Genomic DNA, 23,995 nt, shown 5'->3' with positions numbered 1-23,995 from the left:
TCTTTACTTACTAGCCCATTCTCATTCTGACTACATCATTATTCATTCAGTCTTTGATCTTTTCTTTCACACTTATGAGCTTAATCCATATAAATCTTACGAATTTCATCGTATAAAACTGTACTAGAAAGGGGTAGAGATCGAAAGCCTCAAAATTCAACTTTCATAAATACACACACATATCACTTAACATTTATCATTAACATGTCTATTATAAAACATTTATTTCATACCTTTACAAGTCCCCTTTTTGTCATAAGCAACATTTTTACTCAGGCACGTGTGTATCACTTTCAGCAGTATTGAAATTAGCTCAGTTGGAAAGCATATTTGTCTATTTGTAAAACAATTTTCATCAGAGTCGGGGGATATCACACTATCACAGGTTATATAATGGCATTTATTTCTAGACTCCACATATGTTACGTTAAGTCTGAGAACTAACTAAACCGTAACTCTGATACCACTAAATGTAACACCTCTAATCTTGTATCCGTCATCAAAATAGGTTTCAGAGCATTACCGAAACTTTCAGAACATTTTACAAATAAATCATGCAAGTTGCTATTCAAATTTTGAATTCATTCATAACTTCACTTTATGAACCCTCGAGGCCTAATACGAGTATTAAAATTGATTCAAGACTTAATCAGGAACCCTAAGAATTTTAGTGAAAATTTTAAAAAATTTTCCAAGTTACAGGACTCACACGCCCATGTGGTCCAAGGGACACACTCGTGCGACCCTAGGACACGCTCGTGCTGCAGGCCGTGTTTGACCCCGTGTCACTCTCCGACTTGTGCACATAGCCATACCACACACTTGTGTGCTAGGCTGTGTGGTTAAATAATTCAATTTGAAATTAGGTACACGTTTCACACGGCAAAGAAACACTCCTGTGTTTAGGCCGTGTAGCACACACAGCTAATACGCATGCCTGTGTCTATGCTCGTGTGCTCAATTTCGAGAATTTTGTTTCTCAAAATTTAAGGTGCAGGGGACACATGGCCTAACTACATGCCCATGTACCCAGCCGTGTGTCACACACGGTCTAGATACACGCCCGTGTGTCGGCCCGTGTGGACAAAATAAAGTCATTCTTAGCTTCATTTCTCAACCAAAATCACACCCATGACATGCACTTGAATCACACATCCAAATACCAACCATTTCAAGCATTCAAATTAAGCAAATCCCATCATTCATCATGGCATATCATTTCATGCATACATGTCTACAATCTTACTTTAGTTCAATCCATGTATTAAACATGACTTGATCAACTACTTAACATCTATGTAGCTACCATAGTTTGACATTACAAGTATTTTTAAACAAACCATTACTAGCTAATCCAATGGCTAGATTACAAGCATCATTTATATTTACATGCCAATATGGCCAATATATCCTATACATGCCATTACAACCAATATTGATTAAACATATTGTACCGACATGGGCCAATGGATAATGTGAGTGATCTCCACCGAGCTTTCCATCCAACAAGCTTTCGATTTACTCTAAAACAGGGAAATAAAACTAAGTAAGCATAAAATGCTTAGTAAGTTCGTTTAACATGCTACTTAACTTACCATTCTTTCTAGTTTGAGATAACTATGTAAGGCATAATCAATTAGTTTGATCTCAAGCCCTACACACATACTCATTGCCCTTGTTACTCATATATTCCATATTAACATCAAAACATATATGGGCTCAACAACAATCAAGTTTCCAAGCACCTATGCTTTCCACAACATGTATTCGTTCAACATGCATAGTTCATCTCATTATTTCAAGTATAATTTCATTATAGTTCATTTCAAGTTCAGATCATTTCACATCAGAACTTTACTCATATTACTCAGAACATCAAGGTTATGATTAGTACACTCAAGGTGTATAAGTCTATAATCAAGAATGAACACATATTTATCAAATAGAGTCCATATACAAATGTCATCATCTCATGTATTCATATATCATATGTCATGTATCATCATTTATTGTCGGGTACGAGTAATAACTCATTTCTTATTCATATCTTTTCATATCAAGATTTTTACCCGTTGAATTTATTTGAAATATCAAAGGTTACAGAGGTAGTACACTCGAGGTGTACGAATCAGAATAAGTCAATTCATGTCCAATGGTACCCATAGGGTACTGTATCAGAGAGTACACTCTCGAGCTATACATGTATACGATAGGATTACCAGTCTAGACTAAATCCTTTTTATGACATATGCTCTAAAGAGCTTGATCTGGATTACCCGTCTGGGCTAAATCCAATTCATAACATATGCTCGAGAGGATTTATATCAGGATTACCTCTCCGGACTAAATCCTTTCATAAATGAGGTCAATAGAATTACTCGTCTGAGCTAAATCTCGTCAGCAACAAATGCAGGACCTCATTCATTTCAAGAAATCACATATCCATCGATATTTATTTATTCAACGAGATATGACATTTTCAAGCATTTTCGACATGTGTTTATTTCATACATCCACAACATTCATGTAATTTAAATAAACACATTCCACATTCATTTCAAGCATATAAGTAACATTCTCATCATTTATCCTTTATCATATATCGGGCATTATCATTTAATTTAAACATTTTTATTTATCAGGCTTGATCAGATCTGTAATCATTTCACATATTTATGACATTTATACAATTTACAAACCCAACCCTTAATTCATGCATAAAAACATATAAAATTTAGTTACACGAACTTACCTCGACAAATGTTCGTGTACATAAATCTACTAATCTGACATTTTCCTCCTTTCCTCGTTCTAGCTCCGAATTTGGTCTATCCGGATCTATACGAGTAAATTTAACATAAATTTATCATCTTTTATATTCAAGTGGACTCAATTTTTATCCTAAGAATTTGGCTAAGGAAACTTACCCAATTTGGCCGTGAAAGTTTCTTCTCTCTCTCCTAGGGTTTCCATGTATTTTTTGGGGAAAAAGATGAGAAAATAAGATGATATCTCTTCTATCATCATTTAATTAATTAAATATTTTCACTTTCCAATTTAGTTGCCCTTTTTCTAAATTTACATGGATGAGTCACCAAAATATCTATATACTTTTTATTAATGGTCTAATTACCATATAAGGACCTTAAGTTTTGAATTTCATAGCTATTTGATTCTTCTAGCTACTAGAATCCAACTTTTGCATTTTATGCAATTTGGTTCTTTCTGCAATTAAACACTTAATCGGTAAAATTCTCTTATCAAAATTTTCATGTGACATGTCTATCATAATACGGACCATTTATTTGAATTAAAATAAATTTTATTTTTTGGCTCAGATTTGTGGTCCTAAAACGACTGTTTCGATTTCACCAGAATTGGGTTGTTACACATTGATTACTCTATGGAAAATTTGAATGATACTGCCATGAAGAATTGTAAGAATTCTATTTCGAACCATTCTAATTTCGATTTCCCATGTAATATTTTGGCTCTTAATTCGATGGGTAATTTCGAAAAAGGGTCAGCTCCACAATTCACAAGAAATATTCTCAAACTGGTTCGGCTGTTGACCTATCAGATTACCGTTGAAACCATTAATAGTTATATTCTTAACCATAGAAGAATCCACCATCATTCTAGTATGAGCATTAAGGCCAATATAAAAATTCTCCGTTTGAACATAACAAGGAATATCGTGATGAAGGTACTTTCATAATAACTCCTTGAACTGCTCTCATGTCTCATATAAAGATTCTCCATCAAATTTGTTGAAATGAAGTGATTCTGTTTTGGAGTTTGTCATTTAGAAAGGAAGGAAAGTATTTCATTAAGAAAAGTTCAGCCAACTCTTGCCATGTAGTTATGGAGCCGGACAATAGGGAGTTTAACCACGTTTGTGCTCTATCTCTTAATGAGTATGGAAATAATTTTAGTCTCAAGCTGTTCTCAATTACTCCGATCATTTTGAATGAGTCACTCACTTATATGAATAGCCGAAGATGAAGATGCGGATCCCCAGTAGGCATCCCACTAAATTGACCCATATTTTGCAACATTTAAAACATAACTGGCTTTAGTTCAAATTGTGGTGCCTCAAACACAATACCCGGATTGAGCTCGTTGGAGGAATGGCATATTGTTGAATGGTGCAGTTTTTGTTATCAGCAACAATGAGTGAATTGTGAGCATTATAAGCAAATGCTCCCCCTGGAACATGTTGTAGAGGATCCATTATCACCTGAATAATAACAAAATCTATTAAATTAAAAATAAAATAAAATTGAACCAATTTGCAGGATAATTAATTTCACAAATATTTGATTAAAATAATAGTCCATGGTAATGGCGCCAAAACCTTGGAACGAAGGAAATGTGCAAGTGTATACAACCGCAACAAGTAATAAAGTGATAAGTAATATTGAGTTATCGTACCCACAGGGACTGTGAAAGAGGATATTTATGAAATGAAAATTTAAACAAATTAGTGATGGGAAATATTTATGAAGTGATGAAATAAAAACTAAAAAAAATTTAACTAAGTGCTAACTAAGAAAATAAAAAGTAAAATTCCAATGCACGATTGCTAAATAATGGGTTTAATCAATATGACATAAATTTGTTAGATTAATTTTATTCTTTAACTTAGAATTATTAAAATCATGTTCATGTTGTTACGAATAATAGCACAACAACTCGGTAACTTGCTCATTAATACACATACTTACCTACTAAAACTCAATAATCTCTTGACCATATCTCTATGTCAATTCAAAAGATTAATCAAATTCTAATCAGCAAGTAAAAGATTAAGTGAGGTAACAATATATCTCTATGTTGAAACAATTTCATCACAATAATTTAGCAAGTTATGAAAGGCTAATGTATCTTTTAATATCGTCGCTAATTTAACCCTCAGTTAACTTAGAAGATTAAACCTGCACCAATTAAATATTGTGTCCATTAATTACAATTTCAATTTGTTTAAATAATTAATTCAATTGTTACCTTATAATTAAAATTCAAGCATAACATAAGTATGATTTTATTTAATTGAACAATTTAGTGAGACCTACCAACAATACAAACACATTTTTAATAATCTTAAGCAAACATAATGCAATTAATCTAACACGAAAGGAATTTAAGTCATTTTAATTAATTGAAGAACAACCACACAAATATTCATGTTCATGATTAAAAAAATTTAAAACAAAGATTAAGATAAGGGAACTAGAAAAACAAATCTCAAAGGTTTTCTGAAGCCAGACTAGTGTGCTCCACTCTTTTTTGTTTGTTCTGTTGACTCAAGGCCTTCACGAGGGGAAATTGGAAAAGGAAAGAAGAAATTTGGAAAGCAAGTAAAAGGGAAAAAGAGAGAAAATATGTGTGAGAGACGTGTGAAGTGAGGAATGAAAAATAAAGAAGTGAAAGGGCCTTTTTATAGTGGAAGATGGCTACTAAAATTAGCTAAAAATAGTAGCCAATCCCCCTTCCCATGGCCGGGCATGCTAGGTAGAAGGAATGGTTGACTCAAATTTGTTATTTTTAGCTTGTGGCTAAAAATAGAAGGCATGAAAATGGGAGGGGTTTGGATGGCATTTAGCAGAAGTTCAAAGGTTGATTTGCAAGTGTAAAAACCTAATTGGGTCAAAATATGTATAGTGTTAAGATAACCTAATTGGGTCAGCTATATGGGACGATTTTGGTTGCTCTTTTGGACTTGTCCATCCTCCTTTTTTATTTTCTCAATTCAGGCCCTTTCTTTATTTTAAGCTACCCATTTTTTCCTGAGAAAAATCAAATTGGACGAATTGATTCGAGGAAGTCCAAATATGTAAATTTAAGTCCTCCATGGCTATTCATCTAACCTCTTTTGCTCCCAAGGTGCCTCATAAATTAATTCTTCCAATGACGTGTGAAATGATATGTGAATAATGCAAGTATACACGTTGGATCAAGTAAAGAGTGAGTATCATTCCCACGAGGATCGGATTGAGGAACAAAAGTGGTCAAGTTATTATATAAAATGCGATTAATGCTATGGTAAAGCTATGGTAAGTATGCAGTGGCTATTAAAAGGAATAATGATGTATGAAATATATGGAATTAATGAATACTTGGAAATGCTTTGGCAAAACGAGCGTAGAAATGTAATGGAAATTATGAAAACAATTATATGAAGAATATGTAACTGAACAAATAAACAACTGAGGATGTGATGGCAAAGATACTACGACAAGGGATAAGGAATATACAATGTTGATATGGAAAGTTGGAATTACTAAGAATCTGCCCTTATTGTCAGAAATGCCTCAGCAACATTGTAATCAATCTACTGCTCGGAATAGTTCTAAAGTGGTCTGCTTCTTTCGAGATCAAAAACCTCAAGCTACGTTGCTCGTGTCTATATGCCTTTAGTAGGTACTTTGCACTATTTTCTTCTGTATAAACCCTGCTCTACTAAAAGTATTTGTCGAGTACTTGCTCATACCTAACTCGTATCTGTCACTAGAATAGGGTTCCAAAGCATTACCGTAAAAATATAACTTTAAAACATACATCTCCTACATTAACATAAACATAGCATAAATCATTTATTTACATTCATATTGTCCCTTAATCGAGCCTTTGAGGCCTTAAAAATACTTTAGAAACAATTTGAGACTAAATTGAAAACTTTTGGAACATTTACGAAAAAGATGGAAAAATTGAACTGTAGGGGCCACATGGTTGTGTGACTCACTATAATAGCCCATTATTTAGTGAAATTGGAACAGTGGTTTGGGGACCACAAATCTGATCCAGAATATATTTTATTTTTATTTTATCATATGGCCCATAAAATGTTAGGAATGACGTATAAAAATTTTGCTATGAAAATTTTATTGATTAAGTGATTAATTACAAGAATGACTAAATCGCATAAAATGAGAAAGTTGAATTCTAGTAGCTATGAGGATCAAATAGCTATGGAATTCAAAACTAGAGGTCCTTATATGGTAATTAGACCATTAAGAAAAGCATGTAGATTTTTCTTGGTGACTTATCTATGGAATTATAGAAAAAGACAAGGGACTAAATTGGAAATACCAAAATACTTAATTAATTAAAAGATGAAAAGAAATTATATCATCTTATTTTCATCATATTCAACCTAAAAACACATGGAAACCCTAGGAGAGAGAAAAGAAACTTTCAAGGCCTAATTGGGTAAGTTCTCTTGTTCCGTTTTTAGTAATTTTGGTGTTTTTAAAATCGGGATAGCTTAATCTCTCTATTTGAGGGATTAATTTGAAAAGTTATCAAAGTATGAAAATGGGTCATGGACGTATTATGCTAGAAATTAGAAATTTATGGTAGAAAATGAAAGATTATTGATAGATAAACAACTTTTACAAAGTGATTTTTGATGGAAACATGATTTAGGGACTAAAATGAAAAATTGTAAAATTTGATGAAAAATTCTAAAATTTTATGAATACATGTGCTAGAAAATTTGTAATGGGGCTTTGGTTAGGCTTGGAATAGGGAGTAATTTGTACAAGTTTCATTTTCCGGGCCCAGAGACAAAATCAAAATTTATGAAAAAGTACCATTTTGCCTAGAACGTAAATTGAGTCCATTTAGTTATGAAATGTGTGAAATTGATGTTAAATTCATCTATATAGATCCGGAAAACACTAATTCAAGGTTATATTGAGGAAAAGAAAAGATTTCGAATGAGTAGACTTTTACGCGAATAAGTGCCGAGGTAAGTTTGTGTAACTTAATCGGACATGTTATTATGTTAATTAATTGTTGTGTTACATGTAATGGGATTTATGTTGATGTGCTTCACTTGTATGCTATGATAAAAAATGAAAATAAGCTTGAAATGGTGATAAAGGGGTTAGTCCTGATTGGATGTTGAATTCTGATGATTGTGTGCGCTTGCCCGAAACAAGTAGGGTCCTGCGTTTGATGCAAACGAGATTTAGCTCGAACGAGTAATCCCAATGACCTTTTCATATAAATGATTTAGCCTGAACGTGTAATCCTAATATAACACCTCTCAAGTATGCATTAATATTAGGGTTCAGCCTAGATTGGTAATCCTAATCGAGCCTTTGAGCATACGATATATAAAGGATTTAGCCTGGACTAGTAATCCTATTAAACAATATGTGACTAGAGAGAGTGTTTCTTGGTTAAATGCCCTAAGGGGTATCTCTAAATAAGAAATTGATGAATTCTTGAATCGTACACTTCGAGTGTACTACTTGAGCATTCATTGGAATTCAACGATTCAACGGACATAAAACTCTTGACATGGCACAAGAACTTTGAGATGAATTGATAAAGATTTGAAAGAATATTGTTTGATGAGCTCATCTATGTTACTTAATTTATATAAAGATTTTGGTGACTAACATGTTTGGTTGAATGATTGTGCTTAGGAAAATTTAGTCAAATGGATGGAAATACGATATTGTATGTTTAGATTTTAATAATCAAGATTGGTAAGTTTAATTTCCGTTCCACGAACTTACTAAGCATGTAATGCTTACTCCTTTTATTTTTTCCCCTGATTTATAGTGCTCGGAAGCTCGTGAAGGTTAGAAGATCATTAGAGCATAGTCACACTATCGTCTAGCATTTTGGGTATATTTAGTGAAATCATTTTGGTATAATGGCATGTATAGGGAAACTTGGTCCATTGTGGCTTGAATTGTTTTTTTGTAACCTAGCTATTGGAATGGCTAGTGATGGTTCATTTTGGGTATGATTTAGTAAGCTATTATGATATATATATATACACATGTGTTATGCTAAGTTCATGTGATCAAATGTTGTTAATGCCTAAGTTAGCTAAGGTGAGTTTGTAACCATGTATGCATGAAATGGTATGCCTTGATGAATGATGGAATTACCAAATTTGAATGCTTGAAAAGGTTGGAATTGGTTGAGTGTTTCATGTGCAGGTTTTTGGGTGATTTGGGGTGAGAAATGAAGTTAGGAAATGGCTTTATTTTGTCCACACGGGCAGACACACGGGCATGTGTCAAGGACATGTGGTTAGGCCGTGTGTCCCCTAAACCTTAATTTTGAGAAACATAATGCTCAAAATTGGGCATATGGGTAGAGACACGGGCGTGTGTCTCAGCCGTGTGTGCCACAAGGCCTAGAACACAGGCGTGTGTCTTTGCCATGTGAAACCTACACCTAATTCGAATTAAATTAATTAGACACACGGCCTAACACACAGGCGTTTGACTTGGCCATGTGATTTCAATTTGTTCATGAGTTACAAGTCAAAGATTTACACGAGGTTGAGACACAGGTATGTGTGACCACACATCCTGCCCACATAGGCGTGTCTCATATTCACACGGGTTTGTGACCCCTGTATAGTGGAAATTTTTCTAAGTTTTGTAAAAATTTCTAAAGTTCTCGGTTTAGTCCCGAATCACTTCCAAAGCATGTTTTGAGTCTCGTAGGCTCGTATTAGGGACTTTATGATTACTTACAAATGGTTTTTAATTTGGACACAAATTTATAACTCGAAATTGTATGATTGTTTGTGATGTAAGTCTGGTAATGCCTCGAAACCTTGTTTCGACAATGGATACGGATAAGGGTGTTACACTCACACAGCTGAAATACACACCCGTGTCCATGCCCATGTAACTCTCTGAGTTGGGACACACGACCAAGCCACATGCCTATGTGCTAGGCCGTGTAACAGCTTAACTTGCATGTATTAAAACCTACAGAGGGCACATGGTAGTGCCACCTGACACACGGCTGAGTCACACGTCCATGTCTCAAGCCGTGTGGACATGAAATTGGCTAAAATCAAGCCATTTCCATCACCAAAACAACCATGTACCTAAAAGCATTTTGAACAAATGATCAAGGCATTATAACATGACCAAAAACAAGATGAAATGACCAATCCAATAGTCTAACATCATTCAACCAATATGCCATGCAAGGCACCTCAAATGCAAACATACAAACATACCTAAACATTTACACATACTTGATAACATTTCATTCATAAACATCTAGTTCATTTCCATCTCTAAACATACCATAACTTGACCTATACCATTTCAACATAAGCTTACCATTTGAGCCATACCATTCATGCATCATATGTACCAAATTGACACAATTCAACCATCAACAAAATGGTACCAAAACAGCCAACTCATATATACCAAAGTCAACATCTAAGCATTCAACTAAACATCAAATACAAGTCCACTTATACATGCCATTATAACCTTGGACAAAACATCAAAAAACTACAGATATAATTGTTGGATAGTGTGATAGATCTCTGACGAGCTTTCAAACCAATCGAGCTTCCGGTTATTTATAAAACATAGAAAAGAAAATTATGTAAGCACATAATGCTTAGTAAGTTCGTAAAACATTAACATAACTTACCATTTCAATACATAACATTAAGATTAAGCATAACATAATCCAACTACAAGCTTGGCACAAGCCTAAGCACCGTTAACAACACATGTTAGTTCATTCAAACATAATTCACTTTAATTAAAATATGGTAACCTATCTGTACATGAACATACTTCATTTGAACACATCATTTTCATGAACATAAACATACTTCTATTGAAGCTTTCCATTTCAATCCTTTTCACAATTTCATGATATAGTTCATTTGAGCACTTACGATTCCTTTCCACTTCATGCCCATTAAACCATTTAGAATATCATTGGATACTCGAGAAAGCTCACACGAAGTGTGCTAAACATATAAACGTAACATTTCCTTTACATTGTTGCTCACAAGAACTATGAAATGGGCCTACTCACACAAGCTATGGGTCAAAATGTAAGCTACACGATGCTGCTCACATGATCTGTGGAGTATCCGTAACAAGTATAATACCTCATCCATTGGTAGGACATTCAAGACCAGCACCCAAAACATGAAAACCCTAATGACATGCCATTTATATCCTACGAATTCCTAAGGTTCAAACGGGGCTCAAGAATCATTGTAACATTGTTGGATATACATCTTTTGGTTACACGGAAAATAACACATTCACATATAGATCATTATAACATTAAAACGATATTTAATCATATGAACTTACCTTGATAACAAAGACGTAGAAACGAGATCAACTAATCTGAGGCTTTAGCTTTTCCTCGATCTAGATCTGTACACGGTCTACCTTGATTTAAATAGAAAAATTCAATCCATTTAATTCTTCTATTATTCAATTCAGTCCGTATTTCATATTTTTGTAAAATTACTATTTTGCCCTACCATTTTAAAATTTTACAATTTAGTCCTTAAGCTCATAAATTGAAATTTAAGCATTTTAATCCTCATCTCATGCTAGCCAAATTCGCTAGGGATCTATATAAATTCACACAAACCATCATTTCACAATTTCACCATGACCTTTTATCATTTTTACAAATAAGTCCCTAAATGACAATTTCATCAAAAATTACTTTACAAAACTTGTTTACTCATCAAGAAGGACTCATAATCTTTCATAAAACATCAAGAATCATGCAAGAACATTCACGGAAAAACTCTAAATCTTTAACAGTTTTGCAAATTGATCCCCAAGCTAGCTAGATTAAACTAAAATGACTTTAAAAACATAGAAATCATTAAAAATGAGATCAAAATTTACTTACATGCAAGCTATCTAAGTGACCAAAGCTTCAAACCTAGCTATGACTTCTCTTTCACCAATTTTTGGCGGAAAATACCAACTAAGAAGATGATACATTATTTTTATTTATTTTTCTTTAACTTATTAATTAAATTACTTAATTAACCTTACATTTTAACTTAAAAATCTCCTAATTTGTGCCCCTAAAAGTCCACTAACTATTTAGATGGTCTAAACCATCTAAGTCCACTCAAATTTAAGTTTCATAGCCATTTAACCCTCTTAACAAATAAAACTCTAGTTTTTCACCTTTTACGATTTAGTCCTTTTCACATAATTAAGCATGCAAACGTCAAAATTTCTTAGCAAAATTTGTATACGACCTTTCTAACATTCCATAGGCATTAAAATAATAATAAAATAATAATTTACTTATCGAATTTGTGGTCCCAAAATCACAATATTGATTTTACTGAAAAAGGTTTGTTACAATTCAATTTCGATCCAACTAATCCAACCTTTTTACAATTAAATTAGTTTATGGGCATGCTACACAATCTTCTATATTTAGGGATTGCACACATACAATTTAAAAATAAAACCAATTGAATGAAATAGTAAATTAATTCAGAATTATGCTTCAACCATTGAAGAAAATAAAGGATTCATCATGTAATCCCAAACCCTATGAGATTTAGTTCATTATTTGGCAAATAAAATTCAAAACCAAAATATCATTCAACATTGATTTCATCAAATAATTTCATGAAGAAATAGTTAAAAAATAATAGAAGAACGATGGGAAGATAACTTTCGCGTGTCTAGTTCACAATCCAGCAACACAATGTCATACATTGGTTGAGATGGACTGCTTTCGTCTTCCTCTTTTTATCTCTACTCAATCGCTACCCTCTAGTTTTGCCTATGAATCTCCACCATTTTTGTTCACCATTTAGGGTTTCCTCCTTATACTTTTTATAGCTTTTTCTTTAAGGTAAATCCAATAACCCATGTTTATCTTCTCCTCTTTTTAAATTATTTTTTCAACAACCCAAAATTATCTTCTCCTCTTTTTAAATTTTTTTTCTAGGATTATCTTCTCCTCTTTTTTAGGAAAATTTTTCTTGTACAAGTATAGTTGGGCTGAAACTGGTACGCATTGAGTATTGACTTAGTCTTCCTGGAATTGCCGCTGCATTCATGCTGACAAAATGTCCAACCATTTGCCTCGGTAAACCTTCACTCCTTTATTTCTCGTTCCACAACCTGCACCTACTAAACCACCAAATGCAACCCTACCACAAGCAATTAAAAGTAACTAATATTTAAACACAGTCCAAGCTCCTAATGAAATGATGAAAATACGAAAACTAAATGTACCTAATTACAAGCAATTAGTTAAGTCTAAAGACATGAAATATAACTCTTTTCAAGAGTTATCACATCCCCAAACCTGAGTTATTGCTTGTCCTAAAGCAAAATACATATGAATGCATGAATGCACAAATTTTTGCCTTGCATTTAACTATATTGTATTGTTAATCTATTAAAAAAAACAACATATATATCAGTTCTCAGTAGTTTTCTTTCTCTAAAAACTTGATCGAATGTCAAAGGTTCATTTCAAATAAGGTAGTGTAGAAAATTTGTCCTTAAAAACAAAATTTTCTTAAGTACTCATGTATGCTTTATGGCCATAGAAAATGTCTCCTAATACACTCCGTTCATTTGTTACCTAAACTCAAGTTACTTTGTAACCCTTGCTCACAGCCTTTTCAAGATATTTATTTGTACTTTTTTTTTGTCTTCTTCTTTTTCTTTATTATTATTCTTTTCTTTCTGTTTTCTTCTTTTTTTCTTTTTTTTTCTTTTATAACATTAGGGGATTTAGCATGTCACAAAATTATTTGAATTGATAATCACAATAAAGCATACACCGAATTGCCTAGTATTCAATCATGTCACAATTTAAATATAAATCACTTTTGAAGCTAAGGATTTTGACTAAAAAGATGGATGGAGCAAAGAACTACCTTTTTAGCTACTTAGCTTGTTGCTACAGTGGAGTGCCCCTTTTTTTATTACACACGCTTACTTGGACTCACCTTTCTAGTCACCAACACGATAGAGCAAACAAAGTGGTGCTGACTTACTCAACAATTCTAAGCATTGGGGTGCATACTGTCATTTATTTAAGTAATGTCATGGCAAAATGACTGAGTTTGGCTTCAAAAACACTAAGTTCATTAGAAAACATTTGCTATAATTAAAAAGGAAAAAAACTAAGTGTAAGACATCTCATTTTTAAGAATTAATTTTCATGCAATCTAAACTAAACTAAACTCGCCTCATCCATTGTTACATGTTCTAGATATACTGAAGAATATAAGCTCATCATCGAACATCACAAGTAAAGAATTAACTTCTCATAGATAAAATAGTACTTAATAATCACATGGCATTAGCAAACAACTTAACTATACTAGGATGAACATACATACTAGATGCATAATACAACATAAATGCACAATACACACCTAAACCTAAGGGATGCATTATCCCCAATGCATGAATAGGTATATGAAAACTATTTATATAAAGAAAAAGTCATGGAAAAATATATGCAATGCAATATGTATGAAAGAAAAAGAAAACTTTCCTTGCTTGGACTACATTGTAGATACTTCATTCTATTTGATGGGTTGATTGACGAGCAGCAACCTTGTATCTCTGCTTCCTCTTTGTCTCACGGTCATTCTCAGTGCTGACAAACTCTATTTTCTCTGGTTCTTCCTCTGGTGCTTTAGGTGCATTCTCTTTATTGGCAGGATTCATATCAATGGGCTCTACATCATTGATCCTTTCCCCTCCTGTAATTTATTAAACAAAGAAAATGAAATAACTAAGAGAAATTTAAATTGACAAAATGAAATAAAAAAATAAGATATTGAAGTTAAACATCTCGATGATCAATGGACTATTTGTCTCGTTCTACATGAGCACCCCAATAGTGCTTCAAGCGTTGTCCATTAACTTTAAATGTGTCCCTCGTTTTCATGTCCTTGACATCAACAGGTCTATGCGAATATACATGAGCTACCAAGCATTGTTCATCAAAATTAAAAGGTCTATTTTGCTCCAGCAAAGTGCACAAGAGTCTCTACTCAAATGAATCTTCATCACTATCAGAATTGTTGTGGCAAAATCTCATGAGCTCTTCCTCCACTACTGTTTCTATCAATCTAATGCCACGATATTTTTCATTCTCATCATCACATTTCAGCACATTAAATAAACTGAATGTGACCTGCTGATCATTCATCCCCATGGTCAATTCACTTTTTTGTACATCGATTAAAGTTCTCCCTATAGCAAGGAAAGGTCCTCCAAGAATAATTGGCACATCCCAGTTAGCTTCAAATTCTAGAATAAGGAAATAAGTAGGAAAAAAAATTTCTACTCTTACTATCACGTCTTTAATTTTACCTTTTGCATGGGCGTAAGATCGATTAGTCAATTGCAACGTAACCGTGTTCCCAATTCCCAGCTTCCTGAAAATAGAGATAGGCATTAGATTTATACTCGCTCCTAAATCACATAACGCTTTACCAACATAATGATTTCCAATTGAACAGGGGATAGTGAAACTCCTTGGATCCTTCAGCTTTAGAGGTAGTTTATTCATCAACATTGCTATGCACCCTTCAATGAAAGCCACAATTTCAAATTCTCCCAATATGTGCTTCTTTGACAATATATCTATCATAAATTTCACATAATTAGGCATATGATCCAAAGCTTCCACTAATGGTATGTTGATATGGAGTTGCTTTAACACATCCAAAAACCTTTTAAATTGAATATCCTATTTAGAATTCTGGAATTGCTGAGGAAAAGCTACAAGTCATCGTCCTTCATGTAACACCCCAAACCCGGCCTAGACGCTACGGCCAAAATCTGGCGTGCCATATTGAAGTGTTTTTCAAAAACCATGTTCTCATTGAAAACCCTTCTTGCTATTTAGAACCTCTGGCCATTTTAAAACTTTGTGAAAACCTCAGTTTCTATTGGTTTATTAAAAGTCATTCTCTTGTAAAACATTATTACCTTTAAAACTTTATTTTTTGAGGAAGCTTAGTTTAAAGTTTTGTGGAAATGTGATATTTTGAAAAACAGTTATTGTTTTGGAAAAGAAATCCGTGTTATACTCCAGTAGTTATAAAACAGTATATAAAATTCCAAATTTAGAACCAGAAATTAAAAGAGGCCTTGTTACAACCCAGATCAAATATAAGTACTTGTAAATAGATAACTTAAAAGAAAATCGGAAACAATAGCAGTTGTGCGGCCACCTCCGAGTCCCTCGCAGCACCGATCCTCCTAATGCTGGGGATTACCTGCACAGTTAATAAACGGGGTGAGTTTATGAAAACTCAGTATGTAATCCGCTCCTAAACTAAAATAGTTAGTAAATAGACAGAATTCAGAATCAGTCTCAGCCGGAGCCCATTACACTAACAGAACAATGTGTGTGGGATTGTACTGGGTCTCAGCCCTCATCAAAATCAATTAGGCCTAGCCCATTCTCAAAATCAATAACAGTTGGGCCTAGCCCATTAACAGAATCAGGTGGGCCTAAGCTCAGTATAGAATCACTATCAGATGCAGATATGCAGACAGATAACCAGCCCAGTCCAACCAATACACCACCCGTACCAACCAGCACACCATGTGGGGATAAAATCGACCCACCCAGCCAACACACCAAGCTTAGCACCGGTTGTGGCAGTAAGTCAACAGGATGGCTCAACGCTGTAGACAGGAGCGCTCAACACCGTAGACATTGCAGCAACGTTGCCAGTTAACAGAACGGCTATAAGCCATAAGTATCACAGAAAGGCTAAAGCTTTATACAGAACAGCTACAGGCCGTACACTTCCTCCGTCCATAATAACCCAACCCCATGCAATATGTCATGTCATAAATATTACGTGCCTGCAAAGTCATACTTAGCACAATTATATATGTAAATCATAGGCACATCAGTCATACGGAACATAAGGGCATAATTGTCATTCTACCATACAGGGGTATTACGGTCATTTTACACTACAAGGGTATTTTAGTGATTTCACAAACCGGGGTCTTAATGACCCAACAGAAGGTCCATTGTCACCTCGAGCGACTTAAGTAACCTAAACAAACATAATGGTGCAAATGGGCCTAAGGCCCATTACTCGGCCAAAGTGGGCCCACACCCTCTTGTGGCCCATTTAGCCCAAATTTAGATATGGCTATGTGACCTGCATAGCCCAGTCCAATAATTATCACAAGTTGCAGATTCAATCCGTTGGCGCCCACGAGCCTGTTGGGCCCACACGGCCCATTTAGGCCTAACGTCGCCCAGAACTACCTAAGTCGTGTGTGCGACATGAAAAATCTATCTACGTCCCACTTAATAGTGAAGTTTACACAAGCGGGCCCATAGGCCCATCAAGGCCCAGAACAGCCCCACCACACGAGAACCTTCGTGGCGGCCTCTACAGTCTATCACCCATGATTTGTGGGCTCAGTTCGCCCTATGTACGTTCGCACGCTTGTGAGGCCCCGAATGCCGAGGTTTTGGGTTTTCGGCTTTTACCGACTTCTAACAAAAAAGGGCGTAAATACACACCTATTTATGAGAATGTGCCGAAGTCCACGATCACTAACCTTGGCACATCTTGCATTGAGTCTTAATCACTTTTTCCCTCACCAACTCATCTGGTTCACTCTATTTAAAGCCAGCTTCTCACTAATTCTCCCTCACCAACTCATCTGGTTCACTCTATTTAAAGCCAGCTTCTCACCAATTCCCATGTTAGCTTCCCGATGTGGGATTACTTTCAACCATTAGGAAAATTCATTATTTTTATATGATCACTTCAACCACAGAGTTCCAGTCCAACTTCACCTCCTACACAGATCAAACAGTAAAATAAATACTCCATTACATCCCAAGACTTGAACCTTAGACCTCACAGTTACACAACACGCCACCTTGCCACTACACCACAAGGTTCTTTGTGTCACCATTTTAGCCTCAATTAATTATAAGGTTTATAGGCCAAAGTCCAGGCTCCTTTAAAAGAAAAACTAAAATAAATTGCAAGATCCAAGACTTGAACCCAAGCTCCCTTGCAACCTTAATGACGCCACAACCACTAGACTACATGCTTCCTTGTGTCATTTACTTAATACAATAATTTAAAAGGCCATCATCCAAGCATCCAGGGTTTTATTCACTTAAAACCAAAATTTTTGCTAAAGCCCAGTTTTGAACCCAAGATTTCTCCAACACTTCCCAGAGCCATTAACCTCCAAAGCAAATATTTAATTGTGTCATTTCCTTGTACAATTAAATGCTTATATACAACCTCCTTACGGACCCATACTCAAAGCCCAATACTTCTAGGCCCAAATTCAAGGCTTTACACTTCAGGTTGCTAATATTGTTTTGTCATGGCATTCCTATGGACAACATGATCTGATTCTGCTACAAAATTTCTTTGCGTACTCTTTTCAGGTGTTGTCTATTGTGTAGTAGGTTCTGAGATCTTTTCATGTTTACAGCTAGATTTCTCTTTCTCTACCATGGCATCTTGAATAACATCATCCAACTGAGTCCCACTTCAAAGAGTGATTGTGTAACACCCCTTACCCGTATTCGATGCCGGAACAGGGTACGAGGCATTACCGGACATAAACTCACACAATCATACAAAATCGGGCCATAAAATTTTGCACAAATTTAAAACTTTTCATTCACATTCATATCGTCCCATATATGGGCCTTCGAGGCCCAAAACATACATTGGGTGTGGTTTGGGACTAAACCGAGAACTCTCAGAACTTATACAATACTTAGAAAATATTCTTATTTTGGAGGGTCATAGTTCGTGTGGGTAGGCCGTGTGGTCTCACATGCCCGTGTGGCTTGGGACACAATAATCAATATGAGCCACATCTCATGCCCTTATACCAAATAAATCAAATATCAATATAAGCCCTTATAAGCCAATTTACATGGCTTTACATTACATCAAACCCTTAACCATTATAAGCCAATACCTTTGGCTAAATCGTAATGACACATTCACAATTGACTAAGTCCCTATACATGTCATAAACTTAAGAGGTATGTATTTATTTTTACCCATGATGATAGCTCGATAGTGTAATGACATCTCCAGCAGTCTCCAACCCGAGCTAGCTAATTTAACCTATAAGACATGGGAAAGGAGGGGGTAAGCTATATAATATAGCTTAATAAGTTCATATGCAAATAATAACAACTATTAACATTCATTTACTTTATCCATCCACAAGAGTACTATAATTTCAATTAGCATTAGATTTTAAAATTTCTACTTATCTATTCATAGTGATTACTCCTTTAATTTATAAACACCATTTACATGCCTTGGCATTAGCTTAGCCACTATAGATTTCTTATTATAACATATCACATTAACTAACAAGTTATTTCCATCCTCTTAATCACATGCACATTATTTGTGAGTAATCATAATTTCAACATATAGTTCAATCACCTTTCACTTGTCTAAGCTCATATCTTACTATATTCTCATAATGTCTTTATTTGGCAATTATGCCTATCTTTCTTTTCCTCATATCCAATGAAACACAATTTTAATAAATGAACCGTAATATATCACAATCAATTAGTCTCCTAAGCCTATCACATGATCATTATCAAATCTTATCATGCATCCATTCATCATAAATGTAGACCATTTGTCACAAGGTTATCAATGTTTCACAAGCATAACTTGTTCATGTGCATTCTCACCAAGAATTCATCATATATCAAATTCACTTCACATGAGTTCTATGTACATACCTGTACCACTCGTAATATAGTCACATACTTTCTCATTCCTAACATACCGTTGAAATACTATTCAAGCATTTAAACATATTATGTCACATCTCAATTCGGCTAATCAACCTAGTACATAATCATCATTCATATTCATCATATATCCAAAATCACATGTGCACTATCAATCACTATGGGTAATAAACAATTATTTCCACAATAATCATGAATTTACAATTATAGGCTTACGTACATTCCTGCTTACTCATAGTAATTTCATTCTCATACTCATCTTTAATTTACCCGTTGAACACATCGAAATACTAAGTATGCTCGAGGATCTCATACTCTTAGTACCGTATCAATGCCATATCCCGGATATGGTCTTACATGAAATATCATATCGAACATGTCCCTAACATAGTCTTATACAAAATCACTCACTGATGCCATATCCTAGATATGGTCTTATACGGAATCTCAATAGCTTTAATATCATGACATCCATATTCTACCCTTGAGGTTAAATCGAGATTTTTCATTTCTCGAAACCTCGTCAAAATCGTCATTAATCCATTTCATAAAAAACAAATGTATACAATTCATACAATATTGAAATATTAAATACATAACATAAGGTTGCATTATTTATGCATGAACTTACCTCGACACCAAAATGGCAAAAGGGACCTAACCGTCAATTTTTCATTTTCTCCCATTCTAGGTCCGAGCCTCATTTTCTTTGATCTATAATATCAAATTTATTCTATTTATTAGTCACATTAGTCAATGTGATCCAAAAATCATACTATGGAATAATTATGTTTTTGCCCCTAAACTTTGTCATATTTACACTTTTTCCCTAGGCTCTTAAAATGATTTTTATTCAATTTGTTTGCACTTTAATCCTATCCAAATCATTTTCATAACTACAACAACCCAAAATTTTCACTAAATCACACTTTTATGACAAATTTTATAACTTCTACAAATTAGTCCTTTTTAGCGTTTTCACCGAAAACTACTTAGTAAAAGTCGTTTAACACAAAAAAAACATTCATATTCCTCCTTTAAATATCAAAATACATAGCACATGGGTAAATTTTTAAACATCAACCCTAGCTCAAATAAATGGTAGAAATAGATAGATCTTGTTACGAGGATTGCAAAAATGTAAAAATCATTAAAAACGGGGCTAGAACGAACTTACAATCGAGCTTGGAAGCTTGAAAAACCTAGCCATGGTTTCTCCTTGCAATTTTATGTCAAGGGGTTGAAGATGGACAAAAATTGGCTTTAATTTTGTTTTTAATTCATTTTAATAACTAAATGACCAAAATGCCCTTAATGAAAAGCTTTGGGAACATGCCTAATCATGTCCATTTTTGTCCACCAACTTAACCAATGGTCTAATTACCACATAATGACCTCTAATTTAAAAATTCATAACAATTGGACACCTCTAGCATGTAGAACTCAACTTTTGCACTTTTTACGATTTAGTCTTTTTGACTAAATTGAGTGTCCAAACGTCAAAATTTTCAAACAAAATTTTCACGAAATCATTTTGTGAAATTGTAGACCATAAAATATAATAAAAATAAATTTTCTTACATCGAATTTGTGTTCTCGCAACCACTATTTTGACTAGACCCTAAATCGAGATGTTACAACTCTCCCTCCTTTAGGGATTTTCGTCACCGAAAATCTTACCAGAAGAAGTTGATTTCAACTATAATGAAACACTTTTACAAAACTTCATGAAACACTTTTACAAAACTTCACAAAATCACAAACCGAATTCACCTCGTGTATCTCTTTCCAATAACCTTTGGACTTTAGCACACAGTGCCGGAGCATATCGTCAAGATCTCAGTTACTCTCTCAGGAATTCATATATTCAGTTGTTCTATCAAATAGGAACTCTGTACATACTGAAATGTTCATATGGATCTTTGCCAAACAATCAACCACAATCCAAATAACATCTTCCTTTTCGGAGAAAATGACAATCCTGATACGAAATCTATAGCAACACTATTTCATTATTACTCTCTCACAATTCACTGACTGTATTAGTCCTGAATACACACGATGTTTGGCTTACTTACTAACAAATAGATATTTGATCATGATTTCAAAATATCATGGTACATACTCATTCACTATCACATTTCTAAGCTTTTCTGTTTCGCAAAGAAAACCCCGCTTTAGCATTTAATATAGCTAAAATTAGACCGTCATCAAATAAGGTCAATCAAGTAACCAGTACTCACAAAATAAACAAAGATTTTCCATCCAGGCATCTGTAACTGTAACTGCTTTCTCAAAGATTAAATTAATAACTTACTGGAAATCTTTCATCATCACAAACCATTAACACTGTTTTAAATTTTGGATCTTTATAGGACATTTGATACTTTAACTTTTTGGACCAGGAAGCACATGACATTTCCCATCGAACACACGAAGTCATCCAATTCTCAACACAGACATAAGAGCAGTCGTTTCTAAATCACCAGTCTAACAGTTCTTTTTAATGTGACATTAATCGTCTGAAAATACAAACTATCTCTTTATATTCTTGTATTAAAACACATTTCAATCTATTCAATAGTACATCACAAAAATCACAAATTCTTTACTCAATTCAGCCGATTCCAGAATCATTGTTTAAGTTAACAATACCTTTAACTGTTTGGAACTTTACTAACACGAATCCGACTACTCAAACTTTCATAAATGTGTTAACCTTTCAAATCCAAACAATTTTATCTCGTAATAACATCATTCGGTTAGAGCAATCCAATAAGTATATCTCTATATCATACTTTCTAGAATATAATTTCTTCATCCAGACTATCCGTCTATATATATACCCATGAATTCACATAATTTATTCCTTTAGCTGAGGACATGTTTAAATACATATAAATCAAACTACATATCAACAAATTAGCTTATTCTGATAAAAACAACTGGGTTGATTTCAACTATCGAATAATAAAATATCACTATACTCTTTTCAACCGTATTAGCTCTAGGGAACAAATATCCTGCTTGAACTTATCGACTTAATCAAACTTACCAGTTCTGGAATTTCTATCGTAGCAAAGATAATACATTTCTAAATATGCATATATACAAAAAAAACATCCAGTAGATACAGAAGAATAGTCTCACATAAGTTTTCACCATCAACTTTTATTTCAAACATGCTAGAATAGAGTCCCGAAGAGAGAGATAAAATAATACTGATCATAAACCAACCAGGCTAATAGTGCTTTCGACTAACATTAGAGTTAGCTAACATTCTCGCAACATAAGAACTTTATCAGAAAATGAACAATCACACACATATCTTTGAGAATAAGGAATATATAGAATATCCAGAAGAGGTCATCATAATTTATTCAATCATAATTGTTACATATAGACACTTTTACAACTCAATTATCATTTTTCTGAATAATTTTTTCATCGTGAACCCCGTATTATTCTATTCACTAATGAAAAATAATTCGGGAGGGATTACGTTCGACACATACTTTAGACTCCATACTTAATTGAGCCGATTAGCCGAGACTAACTTTTGCTTTACCGGTGACATTGCATAATCTGTATAATCCTTAAAACATTCTGATATTTCTTCCAAAACTACTTTCACTTTCCACTCTATTCTCATCTCTGTATGCATTACCAATTATTTCACCATCGAACTCTTTAGTTTCACACTTATGAACACATTTAACATGATTCTCATGAATTTTCATTATGAAAGCAACACTGGTAAGGAGGTGGGGTCGTAAAGTCTCTAACTTGACTCTCATAATTACACGCATAAGACTTAGAATTCATCATTAACATCATATCATCATAATCACATAGTTCACTTCAAGTAAATTATCACACTTATTCATTTTACAAATGTTTTCTTTCATCCATAATTTCAAACAGTGAATTTACTTACTCAAGCTCAATATTAATATCTAATTAAATTCCAACACTTAGCTTCAATTTTACTTAGCATCATTTTTCAAATTAGAGAATGTCTTACGAGTCGAGTACGTCATTTACTTGATGCTATAATCCAACTTTGGTCTTACACGAAGTCTCATATCGATGCCATGTCCCAGACATGGTCTTACACGAAATTACATATCGATGCCAACGCCATATCCCAGATATGGTCTTACATGGGATCACATATCGATGCCAATGCCATGTCCCAGACATGGTGTTACATGGGATCATATACTGATGCCAATGCCATGTCTCAGCTATGGTCTTACATGTCATTACGATGCCATAGCCCAGCTATAGTCTTACACATACTCAAATGTACTGCCATGGTCCAACCATGGTCTTATCCGTCAATTCATCACTGAACGATCGTACTCATCTCCTGCGTTTTACTCAATTGATCTCTCAGCTCACTTTCCATACCAGTATAACA

The 23,995-nt window shown here is 34.1% G+C and overlaps 1 non-coding gene across 1 annotated transcript; it reads left to right on the top strand.

Moving 5' to 3' along the window:
- The first annotated feature begins 3,692 nt into the window (after window positions 1-3,692).
- LOC121205768 (small nucleolar RNA R71) lies at window positions 3,693-3,800 on the top strand. The gene has a single exon (XR_005900843.1). It is a non-coding gene; the product is annotated as a small nucleolar RNA R71 (small nucleolar RNA).
- Window positions 3,801-23,995: the final 20,195 nt, after the last annotated feature.

The sequence above is a fragment of the Gossypium hirsutum genome, chromosome A08 (assembly GCF_007990345.1).
Source record: "Gossypium hirsutum isolate 1008001.06 chromosome A08, Gossypium_hirsutum_v2.1, whole genome shotgun sequence".
Lineage (NCBI taxonomy): Eukaryota > Viridiplantae > Streptophyta > Magnoliopsida > Malvales > Malvaceae > Gossypium > Gossypium hirsutum.
The sequence above is the reverse complement of the archived record's forward strand: the minus strand, read 5'-3'. Positions and strand labels throughout refer to the sequence as shown.